The sequence below is a fragment of the Pezoporus occidentalis genome, unplaced genomic scaffold (genome assembly GCF_034315485.1).
Source record: "Pezoporus occidentalis ecotype Australia unplaced genomic scaffold, CSIRO_AGI_Poc_V1 ctg225, whole genome shotgun sequence".
Taxonomy (NCBI): Eukaryota; Metazoa; Chordata; class Aves; order Psittaciformes; family Psittacidae; genus Pezoporus; species Pezoporus occidentalis.
In genome coordinates this window covers 885,017-891,016 of record NW_026914128.1, presented here as the reverse complement: position 1 = coordinate 891,016, position 6,000 = coordinate 885,017, and positions in this window count along the sequence as shown.

The window sequence follows — 6,000 nt, the reverse complement described above, 5'->3', positions numbered from 1 at the left end:
CTCTAAAAAATGACAAGTCTGGCCAGTGTACCACCGTAGGTACTGGAAGTCTGTCCAATTGTGTCTGCCCCAAATATCCTTCAATCTTTCTTCGACAAATCCAGACACGGATGATTAAATCTGTCTCTCAGGAAACCAACAGGAGTTTTGCAATTACCGTCAATGAAGTCAGAATTTCATTTATGAAACAGAAATATGAGATGAAAACCAAGGTAGAAGAAATAAATTATGAGAAGCACTTTCAGTAATGTCGTTTACATACTTGACATGCAGAAAGAAAGGCTGGTCCGAGCACAGGGCATATATACCAAAAGAGGCAATGAAGTATGAAGCAGAAGACAGAGTAATCGATTAAGAGCAGAGGTGAACAGATGGAGCACTGTCAGGAAAAAGAGAAGCAGGGCTTTGAAGTCATGGGACCACTCCAGACTGAAACTGAAATGCTAAGATCAGAAACCGGCTCTCCATAATGTAAATTCTGCCTTGGTTACCAGAAGATAAAATAAGATCAGTTTTCCATGACTCGACCATCACAATCTAGAACCAAGTCAAATTCCTTAATCTGAAATTGCTTCTCTTTGTATCCAGTGCAGAATGAACAATCCTCTAACAACGTAATGAACAGCAGCTGGTGAGAAGTCAGGTCCAAGCCCACTGTTTACATTTATTACCTAATCTCTAGAAAACAGCTAAATAGACCAGTTGCTCTTAGGAAGCATATCTCATGCTATGAGTTATCTTCTTTGAATCCTGCAGAGAATAACCCAGAAGTACACGGGCACTGCTGTCACTAGCCAATCCAGCTATGGTTTCACAGTAATTCCCGAAACCAGCAGTTCCAATCTGTCAGCATCGATTAACCTTGTATTAAATCAGGATTCTCATGTGCTTCACTTAAAAATCGCAGTGTTTAAATTTTTTATACGGCTGAGCTCTTCTTGCCTTTACGAACAACAGAAATCATGTGTCATCTTCCTTCTTAAAGAAGCATTGCCTCCTTCCAAGGGTTTTTGTAGAAGCAGTTCCTTGGCAGGCTGCTGGATGGACAGTGGCAGGTCACCAGCTGTTCTTAGCAGAGAGGCCACTTGTCGATAGGTTCAGGCTTACCATCCAGCTTTAATCTTCACTTAAAAATTGCAGAAGGAAAGGCTGTGCCATATTGCTACAAAAGGCTGAGCTGGTCTTCTTCCAGCTGAGTGAAACCCGCCTTCTGCTGATACCAGGAGATCAGAGCCAGACCCAAATTTAAGGGGAGAAGCTGTTTAAAACCCTGATTGAAGTACATTGGGTTATTTCATCCCCTGCACAGGTTCGGAGCCACAGCTGAGTTCCTTAAGCCCTTCGTTTGTGCGTGGAAGTAGCCCCTTCCTTGTTTGCTAAAGCAATAGTGCCATAATGTTTAACTTCATCTAAAGATATTTTTGGTAGCCAGACACTGAGCAGTGATAACCAAGCACTGTTTTCATTCTCTGCACAGTGGTGTGAAATGAACCCAAGTACAACCGATGGTGTGGAATCCAGACGTGGATTTCAAGAAGCATTTTAAACTGTTCAGAACTCCTCCTGCATGCCATCCCTGTAGTTCTGGCTGTTGGCTGGTACAGAGTAAGATGCAGTGGGACTTGTTCCAGAAAGTTTGGTAACCACTGATGGGGTTTATTGCAATTCCTGTTCGCGATGAGAGCTCTCTGCCAAACACCTGCCCAAACGTACTTTCCTCCCTGAATGGTTTATTACTCTTTGTGTGCTAAGAACATTTCTTCTCTGTAGCTGGGCATAACGGTGCAAATTAAAACTCACTCAACCTACCTGGCACAAAGTAGTCTGTAATGCGTTGATTCAATGCTGCTATATATTGAGAAAAGCTGCATGAATAAAAGGCAAAACCAATCCATTGATTATTCTGGCACTTCCCCTCTTTAATCTTTAAATGATGTTAGTGCATATGTTGCTACTGCAGTTCTACAGAACGTCTCCTTTGCCTGGCTTTATGTTTGGTGTTCTTTTCCTTTTCCACCAGTTAATATTCCCAGCTTTCTCCCTCCAGGTGCTCCTGTGACATCTCCTTTACAGGGGAACGTGGGTAGAGCCAGGTAAGTCATTTACAGCATCCAGTTCACACGCCTGCTCCTATCTCCAGCTCACATGATACTACACAGTTAGAAAAGGTCCCTTCCCCCAGGACTAGCCAGGATGAAAGCAGCACGACCAGTCCAAAGCTGGAAATGCTGCTGTGATGAGAAAGCGGTCCTTAGAGGTTTCAGTTCAGCATGCAGTCCTTTCAGCTGCCTGGACCGCTCTTCCGCAGCAACCACCAGTGAGATGTCACAGCTACTGCACCTTCTTGCAAACTTGTGTTAATCGGTAATTTGCTGCTTTTTTGAGATAGGAAAAAAATTACTTCTAGGAACATAAAAGAGACCACAGATTCCTTAAGAAATACTCGCCGTTTGCAGCTGCCGTGTTACCTGATTTACACACCTTACTTGGCCAAACGCAAGTATTTTCCTCTTGACATTCAGCTCAGTGGCCTGAACCACAGCTCCTTTCCAACCCTCGTTACCAGCTTCCCTTCCCATGTGGAAGAAAGCACCGAGCAAAAGGCCAGCAAAGGCATTTGAACCGGGAGTTCACGTTCATAACTCCAACTGAGTCTCGTATCCTTTTCACCAGCATTAAACACAACTTCCAAGTCAGCTCTCTGCAACAACCACAGACTAGTCACCACTCTAAATGTAAGTATTTGCCAAGAGTTGCCAGTGCAACTGTGAGTAGCATTAACACCACCAATTGGCTTCTAATTAGAAATGCAATTTAATTTTTATACCACCTCTTTTTGTTTCCTTTTTAAAGCATCCATATGTTTGACATTTTGTTTGTGGGAATATTCACAGAAATGAATCGTGGCTCCGTGGCTGAGATACATAAGGAGATTCGTGGTTTTGTTTCAAGTGTAAGGCACTTTCAAAGGTTCATTTGTTGAGTCAAAGAACTAAAACAGTAATGTACATTCATAACACATCACACAGCTTCATTATTAATCACGAATACCAAGCACTTGACTAAACAAACTGGTAGGAAAAAAGGACTTTTCCCAGGAAAAGAAAGAGTTAACAAAAATGAAAGACAATGAAAAAAGAGCTATCAGCACTTTTATCAGGAACTATTTCTGCTCCTTCAAAAAGGAAACCCAGCAACAAAAATCATTTCAGAAGAAAACAAACTATTTCACTTCAGAAACGTGACCAAAGGAGAGGCCCAGAGGAACTGGGGTTCTAATATTCTGCATTACCAGTCTCCCTCACAGACAGATACACTCTAGGTTGCACTACATTTTCAACTGCATCATAAGAGAAGCCAGATACATCAAGGCCAGGCTGGACGGCGCTTGGAGCAACCTGCTCTCGTGGGAGGTGTCCTTGCCCATGGAAGGGGGGTTGGAACTGGATGATCCAAACCACTCTGGGATTCTATGATTCTACAGAAGTCTGTGGTTAGAGCACATCAAGAACAACTTGATGGAGCTTGAGAGCCCAGTCTAATAATCTTAAGAAAAGACAACCATGATTCCCATGATGCCCCGTAGCATAATTTTTGAATAAAATGTCTTATTATTATCCAAACGTTGTCATATTCAAGCAATCATATTTTTAAAAGAAAACAATAGCCCCGAGTGAACTACCTGTGAAAGCGTTTTGTCAAAACCTCCCTTTTTTCTACAAAACAAGCAATATTGACTGTAAAACAAAATACAATCACCCTGATGTAAATGCAAATAGCTGCATTGGTTCTAGAAATTATTTACCCTTGCATTCAGGGGCCTACAGTATTTCTATTTCTGGTGGCAAGGCTGGATTTCATGCCAATATATTGCCCCCGCAGTACTATAGCTATAGGATGCTATATAGCAAGCTATAGCACAGCTTCCTCTGACGCTGTACACGCAGAGTGAGTGACACACAGAGCAACCATTTAAGTCAGTATAATTTACAAGCCTTTGAAATGTAGAAGCAAGATAAACATAAGCAGGGAGCTTTATTAAATGGAACAGTTCCTAACTTGAAAGGGCCCTTTTTCTCTCACACTCCCACACAGAATTTCATTGGTTTCTGTAGGATTAATTGCATACATCTGGGTTGCAAGAATCTCTGACAGACAAGCTTTGGGCACACCAAACGGCTGCCCGAACTGCAGGTTTGCGTTCAAAGCCAGTTATAGCTCTGCTTGCCATCTACAATGCTTATTATTACTTCTTCTGAATGTTTACTGCACTTGGAATGTGTTTGAACAACATTGTTCTTACTCGTTCCAAAATAGATCTTATAATGGATTACCAAAGCTGTGTCCTAAATCAGCCGCAGCAAACAGCACATTCTATAATGACACTTTTTGCAGCGGCTTAGGAAAAAGAAACTGAAAAACCGAAGGTAACTAGAGAGGAGAGAAAGGCTTTTCATGTCTTCTTTTACCTTACTTACCTACCTCTTTCCTCTATATTTGCTTTAGCTGACCCAAAAGTACATGACAACTATGCAGGAAGGAAATGCTCAGCAGACTGTCAGTTCTCATCCCTTGATTACCACAGGGTGCAAACCCTTGGTGCACAAGTTCCCAGAGTGCAGGGATTATGTGATAAATTTAATGGCCTTTCCGAAGCGAGCGGGGATGCTTGAGAACGTGGCTCATGCATTTCCTCAGGTTTCCTGCTTTTTGAAAGAAAGTAATGATATTTACTGAGCCTGGAGGGGTGTTACACTTTTAAGTCTATTCTGACAGCTGTTTCTTACAGGGGTTTTATCATCTGTACTTCATGCAGAATCAGCTATTTAACATACCACGGTGTGGGTCTCTTAACGCAGAGAGGAGCACAGCTCTCGTGGGTCTCATGCACTGGAAAGGCCACTTTTTCCATTCCAGACAGAGGAGTGAAATTGCCTGCATTAGAGAACACGTTGGTGAAGAAACAGCCCCTTCCTGACTCACGGGGAAGAGCTTCTGCCTTAGATCTAACCTGAACTTGCCCTGTTTCAGTCTGAACCCATCACCCCCCGTCCTATGGCTGCAGTCCCTGATGAAGAGCCCCTCTCCAGCATCCTTGCAGCCCCCTTCAGACCCTGGAAGTTGCTCTGAGGTCTCCACGCAGCTTCTCTCCTCCAGGCTGAACAGCCCCAGTGTTCTCAGCCTGTCTGCATACGGGAGGTGCTGCAGCCCCTGAGCATCCTCGTGGCCTCCTTCAGATGAAGCATCTAGCTATGCACAGCTGTCCCCAACCCTGTATTGCTCACAGCAACAGAACACTTCCAGTTTTTCCATAAGCAGTACCTTTAGATTGGGCACCTCTAACTATATCATCATGTTACTTTCAGGATACAGGGGCCTAATTGCATAGGAGCTTGAAAATACAGCACATGCTTTTGAAAACCAACAGAACTTCAGCAATAAGGCAGCTGTAACTTGTCTCTCAAGAATAAAGTAAGCTTTGAGTGGAACAAGACACTTGATACTTTATTCCACTTCTAATTAAAAGTGGCTTTAAAAATAAATGAAAAGCCATTGGGAGAACTTAGGTTGGAAGGCACCTCAGACAAAACCATAGCAAACTGCTTGAGGATTTCAATTTCTGTTTGCAGCTGCAGTGAATACTAAAAGCTTTCTTTTCCCTAGTTCATGTATTTAAAATTCTTGTGCTCCTGCAGTTAAGCGACTGGTTTAGAGAAGCTGCCATAAAAAAGGCAGCAAAACATTGGGAGTGCAACTTGCACGCGCAACGCAGCACTTGGCTAAAACAAGCCATTCCTTTCCTTCCCTTTCCTTTCCAAGCTGTCTTTGAATAAGGCTCCTGCAATTTAGCTGTTGATAAAGAGATAATGCCATGTTATTCAATCAGGAGCTGTCTTCCTCACATTGTCAACAGCCACGGCAAACACAAGACATTCATTTTCAGAGGCGGAAATACTTCAATACTTCAACTGTGACAGAACCATTACATGCTTTTACACG